Source organism: Canis lupus, chromosome 3 (genome assembly GCF_011100685.1).
Source record: "Canis lupus familiaris isolate Mischka breed German Shepherd chromosome 3, alternate assembly UU_Cfam_GSD_1.0, whole genome shotgun sequence".
Classification (NCBI taxonomy): domain Eukaryota; kingdom Metazoa; phylum Chordata; class Mammalia; order Carnivora; family Canidae; genus Canis; species Canis lupus.
Window position 1 is genome coordinate 36698922 of NC_049224.1, and position 14799 is coordinate 36713720.

Sequence of the window (14799 nt, forward strand, 5' to 3'; positions counted from 1 at the left end):
GGACAGTGTCCTAAGGAGGCGCGGGTTGGAAAATCTGTCAGCCAATAAGTTAAACACACATGGCTCCTGCGGTTCTCTCTCTCTCTCTCATTACATATATGTAAAACAAAATATGGCACCTCCTCTTTAGATCTGCCCTAGCTGTCCTAGCCTACTACACTGCCCTTATTTTTTTGGAACGTCTGCTTTTATTATTACAGAGTCTCAGAGAACATGACATTGGCTTCATTCTCTAGTTGGTTGGCTAATTAAAGCCCTAAGAAAGAAACTCTATTAAGAATCTGATTGTATTGGGACACCTGGGTGGCTCAGTGTTTGAGCATCTGCCTTCAGCTCTGGGCATGATCCCGGGTTCCTGGGATTGAGTCCTGCATCAGGCTCGTCACAGAGAGTCTGCTCTATTTCTCTGCCTCTCTGTGTGTCTCTCATGAATAAGTAAATGCAATCTTTAAAAAAAAGAATCTGGGGATCCCTGGGTGGCTCAGTGGTTTGGCGCCTGCCTTTGGCCCAGGGCGCAATCCTGGAGTCCCACTTTGGGCTCCCAGCATGGAGCCTGCTTCTCCCTCCTTCTGTGTCTCTGTCTCTGTCTCTCTCTCTCTCTATCATAAATAAATAAATAAATAAATAAATAAATAAATAAATAAATAAATCTTAAAAAAAAGAATCTGAGTGTATCAAAGGCTGGGTCATGATTAAGATCTCATACATTCTTGTCACCATGCATCACAGCACAGGTGAAACATTTTAGCCTTCTACTTCATTTGACCAGTCATAAGAATGCACCTGAAGTATTTCCAACTATAATGAGTTTAATTGACCAAGGGCGCTAACTACTCCTCTTTGAAATCCATTGTTGCATTTATATCAATGTCATACCTCCCATGGGCTGCTCACAGCTAATGACTGAATGTGGCTAGGTCTACTTTTGAGAGATACATGACTGCGATGACAAAGGACTGTGGCTTACGTACTTATGGATGTCCTCCTGAGTCTCCGCTAGACTTTGTAGCACTCTAGAATGCTTCCATCATATTTTCTCTCTGTTCTTTAAAATCATACTTGGTCTGAAGTATATCCCAGTCTTCCTAGATGTCTCCTTATCTTTTTTTTTTCTTATAGAAGTTTTCCCAAGTAAAATATATGCATATTTACTCTGTTTTGATGTGTGCTTCTCAGATGACCCAAACTAACACCTTTTGTTTGACCATTTGGGTAATATCATTTTAGAAGAGACAATGTTGGAAAAAATAAGAAAAACCACAGTTAAAGAGGCTGAACTATTGCTCCAGAAAACAAAGAAACAGCAAGAAGAGTGCTGTTGCACAAATGTAATTAACGAGGCAGAGTCCAGGCAATGGAACAATTGGCCCCTTGTCCAGAGACAGATAAGATGAAAAGATGGTATCCAGAGCATTCTGCAGTCTTTTTTTTTTCTTTCTTTCTTTATTTATTTTATTTATTTTATTTATTTATCCATAAGAGACACAAAGAGAGAGACAGAAACATAGAGGGAGAAGTAGGCTCCCCTCAGAGAGCCTATGCAGAATTGATCCCGGGCCCGGACTCACACTCTGAGCCAAAGGCAGAAGCTCAACTGTTGAGCCACCCAGGTGTCCCATCCTGCAGTCTTTTATGCCCAGTAGCTTAGCAATGCTCAGTCCTTAACTTTGGGGCTGGTTCCTCTACAATGAAGAGATATATGATTTTTCCCATGTATATTGTTTGTTTAGGACACCCATTCCCAGACCACACATACACTTACTTCAGATCAAAAGGGTTGGAAGAATGGGAGGAGGCAGTCAACTCAAGAGTTCTGGAATCAGACAATACAGTTTCAAATTCTTTCACAACTTTCTGTATGTGGGCCTGTCTGTGGACAAAGTACATAACTTCTCCCTCCTTCATTATCTAATCTGAATAGTACACTTCTCTGAATGTTGTGAGAATGAGATCATCCATATAGATTTATTTGTACATTGTCTATCATATGGTAATCTTATTTGAAGGTATCTCTTTTTTATCAGAAAAACTAAGGCTTCTGTATTAGGGCTTCCAGCCCAAATTCCTTTTTTATTTGTACTATAAACAGTGAATTTTTTTCCATTTGATGAGTATAAGATTCTAAACACAATTAATTCCATAATGGTCACTATATTATTCAAATTAGTTATTCAAATAGCATTATTCAAATAGTCCATTTTTGCATTTTAAATAGGTTACTGAACATGTTATTAAAAATATCTACTACAAATTCATCTGGGTGGTGAATCAAGGGTCAACTCTTGGTTTCAGCTCAGGTCATGATTTCAGAGAGTCCTGAAATTGAGCCCCTCTTTGCCTCCACACTCAGCTTGGAGCTGGCTTGGGTTTCTCTTTCCCTCTCCCTCAGCCCCACCCCCTCCCTCCCCTTCCACTCTCTCTAAAATAAATTAAATATTTATTATTTATTTGTTTGTTTATTTATTTATATTTTTAAAAAGATTTTATTTATTCATGAGAGACACAGAGAGGCAGAGACACAGGCAGAGGAAGGAGAAGCAGGCTCCATGCAAGGAGCCCACCCAAGGTGGGACTCGATCTGAGAATCCAGGTTCATGCCCTGAGCCAAAGGCAGATGCTCAACCACTGAGCCACCCAGGCATCCCTAAATAAATCTTTTTTTTTTTTAGATTTTTTTTTTAATTTTCATTTATTTATGATAGTCACAGAGAGAGAGAGAGAGGCAGAGACACAGGCAGAGGGAGAAGCAGGCTCCATGCACCGGGAGCCTGATGTGGGATTCGATCCCGGGTCTCCAGGATCGCGCCCTGGGCCAAAGGCAGGCGCCAAACCGCTGCGCCACCCAGGGATCCCTAAATAAATCTTTTTTTTAAAAAAGATTGTATTTATTCATTCACAAGAGAAACACAGAGAGAAGCAGAGACAGAAGGAAGAAGGAGAAGTAGGCAGAAGGAGAAGTAGACTCCCTGCAGGGAGCCTGATGCCATAGGAAGCCTCGATCCCAGGACCCCAGGATCATAACCTGAGCCAAAGGCAAACACTCAACCACTGAGCCACCCAGGTGCCCCAGTAAATAAATCTTTAAAGATAAATATCTACTACCTTGTGGATTTCTGGGTATCCCCTACCAGTTCTATCATTTTATCTTTGTATTTTCTGAGGCTATATAATCACATGACCACAAATCTAAATTGCTCTTAAATTGCTCTTCCTGGTGCATTGAAATTTTCTCTGCTATCATCTTTTCCTAAAAATTAACTCTGAAAAAATTAACTTTGTCTGGGGCACCTGGGTGGCTTAGTTGGTTAAGCATCTGCCCTCGGCTCAGGTCATGTCCCAGGGTCCTGGGATCGAGCCTGAATTGGGCCCCCTACTCAGCAGGGAACCTGCTTGTCTTTCTCCCTCTGCCTGCTGCTCCCTGCTGCTTATGCTCTCTCTCCCTTTCTATCAAATGAATAAATACAAATCTTTAAAAAGAATTTACTTTGTCTGATATAAATTTAGTAAATCTTCCTTTTGCACCACTGCATTTGATTTCCAGTATTACTGGTTACTTTTTTATTTGTGGTATGTCCACTTTTTCTTCATTCTTATATTCTTAAGAATTTATTATTTATTCTCCTTTTACTACTGTATAGTTACCATCACAATAATTTTTCAAAAAACACCTTACTCAAAGAGGATCAGGAGAATACAGAATGTTCAATGTAAAGACATATGCATCTGAGTTACTGATTGAATTATTACATATCAATAGCAGACAGTACCAAGCCTTATCAGTAAACCTAGTCTACATCTCTGGAAGCCCTGAGAGTCAGCTTTGTTGCCATAGTGATAACCAGCAGTGAGTCATTGCTGGGTCCTTAGAATGAAAATGTGCTGTTTGGCTGAAACCATTTAAACAATTTTTCTCACTGGAGTCTTAATTAATCATATCTTCGCATGTTTTCTTCACACAACCCACCCTCATAAAAAAAAAAACTAAATGTACTCATCCTTAAAATTTAATTTTCAAGCTGTATTTATTTTACACACATATATACATATATATGTATACAGGTTTCCCCTACTATCCAAAAGTAGAATGTTCCTATATAAATTTCTTAACCAAAATGGCATTAAAAAGCAATTGCCATTCTTTTATATGGAAATGATTTTTAATATTTCCAGCCCACCCTCTTAGGCTTTTCTGATCATAAGACACATCTTGCTAATGGATGCACAAAATAAATAAAGATCAAGTGCAGATGTTCACAGACACAATTCAGAGCTATGGTGCCTTGCTGCTGAATGTAGTTCCCTTGAAAGGAGCTTGGTGGGGCTACTCCTTCTGTTGCGTATGTGCTCTGCCCCTATAACGGCTCCCTGCAAAACAAACGCTGAAGACTTTCTGATTTTTGCTTTTGTAAAAGTGAAAATTCTCTTTGGATTATTTTAGTTAGTGAAAACAGTACTAATGTAGATCTTTTGTAAAAGCAAGTGCTATAATACAAACCTTCAAAAAGCAAGAGATATCTGCACATATTCTCCTGTGTGTATATTTAATTATATGTATTTTACACAAAAATATGTATATGCGTGTGCATGTATATTTAACCCTTGAACAACATGGCTGTGAACTGCACAGTTCTAATTATATACAGATTTTTGTCAATACATATATTGGAAAAGTTTTTGGAGATTTGTGTCAACTTAAAAAAGCTTACAGATGAATAATGTAGCCTAGAAATACTGAAAAAAATAAAAGTTAGATATTATTGTAAGAATACAGTATATAATGCACATAACATACAAAATATGTGGGTTAATTGTGTATGTTACAGTAAGGCTTCTAGGCAACAGTAGGCTATAAGTAGTTAAGTTTTTAGGGGGTCAAAATTTATACATGGATTCTCAACTGTGTGGGGGTTGGTGCCCTTAACTCCTGCATTGTTTAAGTGTCAACTGTATATTTGTATACATATATTTGTATGTGTATATATTTTTAAAAACATGCATTCTTTCACATATAAATGATTTATCAGGAGACTTTTATTCACACATAAGCAAAACTTCAAAGCAAATATAATACTCTATTATTTATATAATATATATGTATATGTTTTATATATGTGCAAAGACAATACATGCAATTATTACTGACTTTATAGGCAAGTGACATAATTCTATAATCTTCTGCACATTTCCTACTTACCACTACATGTTTCCAGGTTAGGTCATGCAGATTTCCTTGTTGTTTTTGTTTGCTCATTTACTTTTTATTTATTTATTTTTTTTTAAACTCTTCTTTTTTTTAAATTTTTATTTATTTATGATAGTCACAGAGAGAGAGAGAGGCAGAGACACAGGCAGAGGGAGAAGCAGGCTCCATGCACCGGGAGCCTGGCATAGGATTCGATCCCGGGTCTCCAGGATCGCGCCCTGGGCCAAAGGCAGGCGCCAAACCGCTGCACCACCCAGGGATCCCTGTTTGCTCATTTACTTTTTAAATGTAACTTCATAATATGCCTCTGTGTGTCTATGACATTTTTTAATCAGTGACTGACTTGGATTTTTTAGTCATTTTCAATTATTTTACTGTATAACAAAAGCTGTAATTAACATCATTATACTTGAATAATTACATATATGCAGAATATACCTGTAAATCACATTTAAATACATAAAACACCTGATCAAAGAGTATGTATATGTGAATTTATAATTTGATTGACATCATCAAGTTTTCCTTTATGGAAATCGTGCCAGTTACGTTTCTACAAGCAATAAATGAGAGTGCCTATTTCCCAAGCTCACACTATAATGTGCTTTCAAATGTTTGGGTCTGTAACAAACTGATAGAAGGTTGAACCTCTATGCAGTTTTAACAAGCATTATGATTGGTGATGTTTAACAACTTTTCTTGTCTTTAAATCTGTTTGCATTGTGCTAAGTCTGCTCATACATACTTTATTTTTTTTAGCAAGTTGCTGGTCTTTTATTGTTGTTTTATTAGCTCAATTTAGCAAGTATGGAAATAAGGTCCTGTCTTGGTTTATGAATTCAAATTTTTTGTACTTTGATACTTTGTTCTGGTCTTGCTCATGTCATTTTAAGTTGGTCACACTTCTAAGGCAGTGCAGTGGCTGAGAGAATGGGCTCTGGAGTCAGATGTCACCAGCCTCCTGACCATGAGCACATCTCTCTCCCTCTCTCTCTTTTTAAGAGTTTACTCATTTATTCATGAGAGACACACAAAGAGAGGCAGAGACATAGGCAGAGGGAGAAGCAGGTTCCCTGCGGGGAACCTGATGTGGGACTTGATCCCAGGACCCTGGGATCATGCCCTGAGCCAAAGGCAGACACTCAACCACTGAGCCACCCAGGTGCCTCATGGGCACATCTCTTAACGTCCCTGAGCTTCTATTCTCTCAGCTGTAACAAGAGGATAACAGTAGCACTTACCTGGTAGGATGGTTGGAAGGATAACATGAGATAACCTATCCTAGAACAGAACCTGGAGCAGAGTAAGCTCTATGAAGTTGCTATAGTTATTATTAATAAATTTCTTTAAGATTTCTTTCAATCATGTCATAGATATTTTTGACTACAAAATTTTAAAAGAAAAAATTTTCCTAGGTTGTTTCTGTAGATATTTGGTTTCAAAATTAGATTTGATATTTTGATGAAAGTGGGATTTATAATGGTGTATTCTATATGAATCCCATGTACTAGTTTTCAAGATGACTCCTGATTTTTCTTAACAATTTTTATTAAATAAGCTAAATTATTTTTGTTATACTCTACCAGAAACACAATTCCTATGTGTATTTGTCCATTTCTGAACCTTTTTAAAAAAAGCTTTTATTTATTTATTTACTTTAGAGTGTGTGTGTGAGAGAGAGAGAGAGAGAGCGAGCAGGGGGAGGGACAGAGGGAGAGGGAGAGGGAGAGAATATCAAACTGACTGTGCACTGAGTCCAGAGCCTGATGCAGGGCTTGATCTCATAACCCATGTGATCATGACCTGAGCCACAACCAAGAGTCAGATGCTTAATTGACGAGCCACCAGGTGCCGCTGAACTTTTTTATATACATTTTTCATCTCTCAATTCAAGTGCTAATATCGCACTCTTCACACTACTAGCATATGATATAAGATCTGGTAGGGTTCAAGACTGGCTATTTTTCATTTCTAAAACGTTTAAGTGCTACTGGCATTTCTTCATATAACTTTTCACAATGGTTTTATTTACTTATTTATTTACTTACTTCACCTATATATAAACTATTTTTACTTGTCTTACTCTGGGATACTATAACAGAATATTATAGATAGGGTAGTTTATTTTTTTTTAAATTTTTTATTTATTTACTTATGACAGTCACAGAGAGAGAGAGAGAGGCAGAGACACAGACAGAGGGAGAAGCAGGCTCCATGCACCGGGAGCCCGACGCGGGACTCGATCCCGGGTCTCCAGGATTGCGCCCTGGGCCAACAGCAGGCACCAAACCGCTGCGCCACCCAGGGATCCTGATAGGGTAGTTTAAACAGCAAACATTTGTTCTTCACTGTTTTGGAGGCTGGCAGTGCCAGAATGGTAGGGTTATTTGGGAGGGCCCTCTTTCTTTGCAGATGGACACATTCTAGCTGTGTCCTCATACTCCCATAACCAAATTACCTCCCAGTGGTCCCACTTGCAAATACCACCACATTGGGAATTAGGACCTCAATACATGAATTTTGAGGAAATACAAACATTCAGTCAAATAGAACATTCCATCCCCAGCCAAAAGTCTCACATGCAAACCAAATCCATTCTATCCAACAGGCCCCAAAATATTAACTCATTCCATCATCAACTCTAAGGTCTAGAGTCCAAAATTTCATCTAAGTCTGACATGGGTGAAACTCAAGGTACTATTCATTCTGAGGCAAAATTACTCTCCAACTGTGAACTTGCTTTTTTTTTTTAATATATATATATATTTTTAATTTTTTTTAAAATTTATTTATGATAGTCACACGGAGAGAGAGAGAGAGGCAGAGAGACACAGGCAGAGGGAGAAGCAGGCTCCAAGCACCGGGAGCCCGATGTGGGATTCGATCCCGGGTCTCCAGGATCGCGCCCTGGGCCAAAGGCAGGCGCCAAACCGCTGCGCCACCCAAGGATCCCCCAACTGTGAACTTGTAAAACCAAACAGGTTATGTGCTTCCAAAATACAATCGTGGGCCAGTCATAGGATAGACATTCCTATTCCAAAAGGAAGAAATAGGAAAGAAGGAAGGGGTGACAGATCCCAAGCAAGTTGAAAACTGAACAAGGCAAACTCTGTATCTTAGGGTTTAATAATAATCCTCTTTGGCTCTATGGTCTGTTTTCTGGTCCCACTGGGACAGTGGTCCTCTCCCTGCAGCTCTGTGAGGGTCATACCCTCAAGGCTCTGACAAGCAGGGGTCATGTCCCCAAGGTTCTGGGCAGCCCCAGCCCCAGAAGCAGAGGCTGTATGACCTGTTAAAACTAAGGTGATGGCACCTTCTCTTGAAACTGAGAAGGCAGCCCTGATGATTTCTGAAAGACCTTTGGGGTAATTCTACCTTTGTCTTGAAGAATAGAGCATGTTGAGAGGCAAATAGCTCCTATAGCTTTGCCTTGTAAAATTCAAAAATCTTCTTTGTTTAAGATTTTATTTATTTATTTACGAGAGAGAGAGACAGAGAGAGAGAAAGAAAGAGAGAGAGAGAGAGAGAGAGAGGCAGAGGGAAAAGCAGGCTCCATGCAGGTAGCCCGACATGGGACTCGATCCCAGGACCCCAGGATCACACCCTGGGCTGAAGGCAGGCACTAAACCCCTGAGCCACCCAGGGATCCCCAAAATCCAAAAATCTAACAGCCTTCCTCCATCCTGTCTTCTCTGTTTCCTTAAGCTCATATTGGCAAGTGTTTCTGTTGGGACAGCTGATTAGGTTCATGGTTCACTCTCATACTAATCTTGTTATCAAGTAGTTGGACTGCCATACCTTTAGTTTTCTCTTCTGAACATACTTCCTTATTTTTCTAATATGGACAGGCTGAGAATTTTCCAAATCTTTATTTGCTGGTTCCTTTTTGCTTAACAATTCTGTGTTCAATCCACTTCTCTCTTCTCACATTTCGCTATATGTAATTAGGAGCCAAGATGCCCTTTCAACACTTTGCTTCCAAATTTCCTGTTAAATATTCACTTTGTCACTTAACAAGTGCTATTTTCCACAAAATACTACTACATAAACACAATTCAGTCATTTATTTGCCACCTTATAACACAAATCACACTTTCTCCAATGTCCAAAGACATATCCCTTATTTCCACCTGAAATCTTACAAATGGCTATTGCCATCCTTATTTCTACCAACATTCTGTATGTGGTTTTTATGCATTATCTAAGAACATATAAGCTTTCCCTGCAACTCTCCTCCTTCCTTTCTGGTTTCACCAGTTACTCTCAAAAGTCTCTTCACAGCAATATAACTTTTTTCTAGCATGTACCTCAACATTCTTCCAGCCTCTACCTATTCCCAGTTCCAAACCACTTTCATATTTGTAGTTATTTTAGGTATTTGTCACAGCATCATCCCATTTTTTTTTTTGTACCAACTTCCGTCTTACTTCAGGCTACTATAGCAGAATATCATAGACTGGGTGGATTAATTAACAAACATGTATTGCTCACAGTTCTACAGGCTCAAAGTCCAAGATCAGTATGGTTGGTTGGTTGGGTTTTTGGTGAGAGCTCTCTATCTGGTTTGCAGATGGCTATCTTCTAGCTATACCCTCACACTGTAGAGACAGACAGATTATCTCTCTCATCTCTTCTTATGAGGACACTAATGCCACTTATGAGGGCTTCAACCTCATGACCAAATTACCTCAGAAAAGCCCCAATTCTAAATACCATCACATAAGAGATTAGGGCTCCAATATATGAATTTGGAGGGACACAAAAAATTTGATCCAAAGCAGTAATTATGATTTTGTGAAGTTCTTAAATTAAATTTAATTGTTGACACAGTGATGTTTGTTCCCTAACTAATTCTATGGCATACATCTTCATTTTTTCAAGTACTCTTTCAGAATACTTTATGTATTTAATTAGCTTTCCTTTTTCTTTTTTTTCAGCCTTTTCAGACTTAAGTTTATTCCTATCTACTTAAAAATAGTTTCCATAAAAAAGCATCTTTATTAGATTTTCTATATGGTTATTGTTTTATACATGAAACTTACTATATATTTTTTCTAAGTACCTTACTGATTTTCATCTTTTGAAATTTTCTGGACAGTTTTGGATTTTCAAACTATCATATTGTAGTTTGTACATATATCATCTGCTCAGAGAAATAAATTTACATTTTATTTTTAAGTTTATGTATCTTTAATTTTTATGCAGTTACATCAAAATACAGCTAACCATTGAAAAAGACAGGTTTGAACTGTGCAGATCCACCTAGATGTGGATTTTTTAAAAATATAGTATAGTATTATAAATGTATTTTCTCTTCCTTATGATTTCTTTAATAACATCTTTTTCTAGGTTACTTTATTCTAAGGATATAGTATATAATAATACATATATCAAGTATGTGTTAACTGACTCTTCATGTTATTGGTGAGGCTTCTGGTCAACAGGTTATTTAGTAGTTATTTAGGAGTCAAAAGTTACATGGAAGGTAGAGGGTATGGCACCCCTAACCCTGTGTTCTTCAAGAATCAACTATAATATTAACCAGACATGAAGAGAAGGGATCTACCTGTTTTTGCCTGATTATAGATGATTATATGACTACTTTCCTTTGACTAATTTTTTTAAGATTGTATTTATTTATTCATGAGAGACACAGAGAGAGAGGCAGAGACATAGGCAGAGAGAGAAGCAGGCTCCCTTCGAGGAGCCCTATGAGGCACTAGATCCCAGTACCCTGGGGTCATGACCTGAGCCAAAGGGAGATGGTCAATCGCTGAGCCACCAGGTGCCCCCTTTAACTTATTAAGATGATAAAAATACTGAAATATCTTTATTCAATTTTAAATAGTATTTATTTTTTGCATTTTTCATATACTTGATCACGTGTGTATGTGTATGTACTACCTTGATTATTCTTTGGTATAAATTACGTGTCATACAATGGAATATTATTCTGCCATAAAACAAATGTAAACCCTGCCATTTGAAACAACAAGGATGATCCCTGAGGCATTATGATGAGTGAAATAAATTAGACAAAGAGAGACAAACACTATATGATCTAATTCATACATAGACTCTTAAAAAGACAAATAACCCAGCATGGTGGCTATAGTTAATGATAGTGTATTGTACACTTTTTTAAAAATACCTTATTTGGGATCCCTGGGTGGCGCAGTGGTTTGGCGCCTGCCTTTGGCCCAGGGCGCGATCCTGGAGATCCCGGATCGAATCCCACATCGGGCTCCCGGTGCATGGAGCCTGCTTCTCCCTCTGCCTGTCTCTCTCTCTCTCTCTCTCTCTCTCTCTCTCTCTCTCATAAATAAATAAAAATTAAAAAAAAATAAAAATACCTTATTTATTCATGAGATACACAGAAAGGTAGAGACTTAGAGGGAGACGTAGGCTCCCCAAAGGGATCCGGATGTGGGACTCAATCCTTGGACCTGGGAACATGCCCTGAGCAGAAAGCGGATGCTCAACTGCTGAGCCACCCAGGCATCCCAGTGTATTGTATACTTGAAAGTTGCTAAGAGAGTAGGTTTTAAAAGTTCTCACCACACAAGTAACTATGAGAGGTGATGAATGTTAACTAAGCTTGGTGCAATCATTTTGCAATATACATAATCTTAAATCATTACATTTTATACCTTAAACTTACACAATGCTAGATGTTAGTTATAACTCATTAAAGCAAGAAAAAAGAATAAAATAGAAAACAAAACCATGTAGCAGGCCCTTTTTCCTTTTTCTATTTTTTTTTAAAGATTTTATCTGAGGGAGAGAAACAGGGAGAGAGAGCACAAGCAGAGAGGAGAGGAGAGGCAGGCTCCCCATTGAGCAGGGAGTTCAAAGTGGGGCTTGATCTCAGAACTCTGAGATCAGAATCCACCCAAAGGCAAATGCTTAACCGACTGAGCCACCCAGGAACCCCAACCTTTTTCTAATTTTTTGATTGTGTAAAATAGCACTGAGGTTACTTGTTCTTTGAAAGTTTTATAAAATTTCAATTAACAAGGCAGGAAACCACAAATGTTGGAGAGGATACGGAGAAAAGGGAACCCTCTTACACTGTTGGTGGGAATGTGAACTGGTGCAGCCCCTCTGGAAAACTGTGTGGAAATTCCTAATTGTTTTAGATTAAACTGCATACTATTAAGAATTTTATGGATTATATGTTAAATGACAAGTTATGTTTTAATGTACTTTGTAGCTAATGCTTAATTATGTATGTCTAGAAAATTGTCAATTTCTTTCAAGCTTTGCAATTAATTGGCATCTGACTAATGTTTTTTCTTATATATCTTTAATAGAATCTCCAATTGTGGTGACTTCTTCCAATTGGGTAAGTGTACTGTGTTTGATTGTGTATGTGTTATTGCACATACAGTGCTTTTATCTCCTATTTTTTCCTCATTTTCTTAATTTAGATGAGACGTTTTTTATATTGTTTTCAAAAGCTTAAATCAGCCTTAATATTTAAATTTTTATTTTGTCTATTATTTAATATATTTTTTCATCTCCTTTACTTTCTTAGTTATGTTTTTGTGATTGTGTACATTAAAAAAATGACATACTAGCCAAAGGAATCTATAGATGTAATGCAATCCCTAACAAAATACAAACAGCATTTTTCACAAAGCTAGAACAATCAATCCTAATATTTGTATGGAATCACACACACAAAAAAAAAAAAAAAACCCAAAAGCCAAATATATCTTGAAAAAGAAGAACAAAACTGGAGAGGCGCCTGGGTGGCTCAGTCGGTTAAATGTCTGCCTTCAGCTCAGGTCATCATCTGAGAGTTCTGGGTTCAAGCCCAGAGTCAGACTACCTGCTCAGCGGGGAGCCTGCTTCTGCTCTTTCTACACTTTCCCCCACCCACTCGTGCTCTAATAAATATTTTAAAATTTTAGTAAAAGAAAAAGCTGGAGGCATCACAATTACAGACTTCAAGGTATATTACAAAGGATCAAAGCAGTATAGTACTAGCACAAAAAATAGACACAAAGATTAACAGAACATAATAGAAGCTGAGAAATGAACCCACAACTATATGGTTAATTAATCTCGACAAAGCAGGAAAAAAATATCCAATGGATAAAGACAGTCTCTTCAACAAATGGTGTTAGAAAAACTGGACACCAGCATGCAGAATCATTAAACTGGATCAATTTCTTACACCATACACAAATATAAATTAAAATTGGATAAAAGATCTAACAGTAAGACAGAAAACCATCAAAATCCTAGAGGAGAACACAGGCAGTAGCCTTTTTGACATGGGCTGTTGCAGCTTCTTACAAGATATGTGTCCTAATGCAAAGGAAACAAAAGCAAAAATAAACTACTGGGGCTTCATTAAAATAAACCTTCTGCTCAGTGAAGGACACAATTAATAAAGCGAAAAGGCAATCTATGGAATGAGAGACGATATTTGCAAATCACATATTTGATAAAAGGTTAGTATCCAAAATCTATAGAGAGTTTATAAAAATCAGGGCACTTGGGTGGCTCAGTGGCTGAGCATCTGCTTTTGGCTCAGGTCATGATTCCAGGGTCCTGGGATCCAGTCTCACATCAGGGTCCCGACAGGGAGCCTGCTTCTCCCTCTGCCTATGTCTCTGCTTCTGTGTGTGTGTCTCATGAGTAAATAAATAAAATCTTAAAAAAGAAAGAGCTTATAAAACTCACCACCCAAAAACTGACTAATTAAATTTTAAAAATGGGCAGAACACATGAATAAACATTTTTCCAAGGAAGCCATCCAGGTGGCCAACAGATGTGAAAAGATGCTCAATATCATCAGAGAAATACAAATTTAAACCACAGTAAGATAAAACCTCACACCTGTCAGAATAGATAAAATTAACAACGCAAGAGACAGTAAGTGTTCCTCTTACACTGTTGGGTGAGAATGCAAACTGGTGCAGCCATTCTGGAAAACAATATGGAGGGTCCTCAAATACTTAAAAATAGAACTGCCCTATGACCTTGCAATTGCATTACTAGGTATTACAAAGAACACAAAACTGCTAATTCAAAGGGATACATGCACACCTACATTTATAGCAGCATTATCTACAGTAGCCAAACCATGGAAACAGCCAAGTGCCCATGGAACGATAAAAGGTAAGAAAGATGTGGCATCTTTCTTTAAATATATAATGGAATATTATTCAGCCATAAAAAAGAACAAAATCTTGTCATTTGCAACAACATGGATGGAGCAAGACAGTATTATGCTAAGTGAAATAAGTCAGAGAAAGACAAATACTATCACATGTGGAATTTAAGAAACAAAGCAAGTGAACAAAGGAAAAAAGAAAAGTAAGAGGCAAAACAAGAAACAGATTCTTAACTACAGAGACCTGATGGTTACTAGAGGGGAGGTGGGTGGGGAGATGGATTATGTAGGTGATGAAGATTAATGAAGGCGCTTGTGATGAGCACTGGCTGATTTATGGAAGTGTTGAATCACTATATTGCACACATGAAACTACTATAACACTGTAATCTGGAATTTTTAAAAAGATTTTATTTATTTATTCATGAGAGACAGAGAGGCAGAGACACAGGTAAAGAGAGAAGCAGAC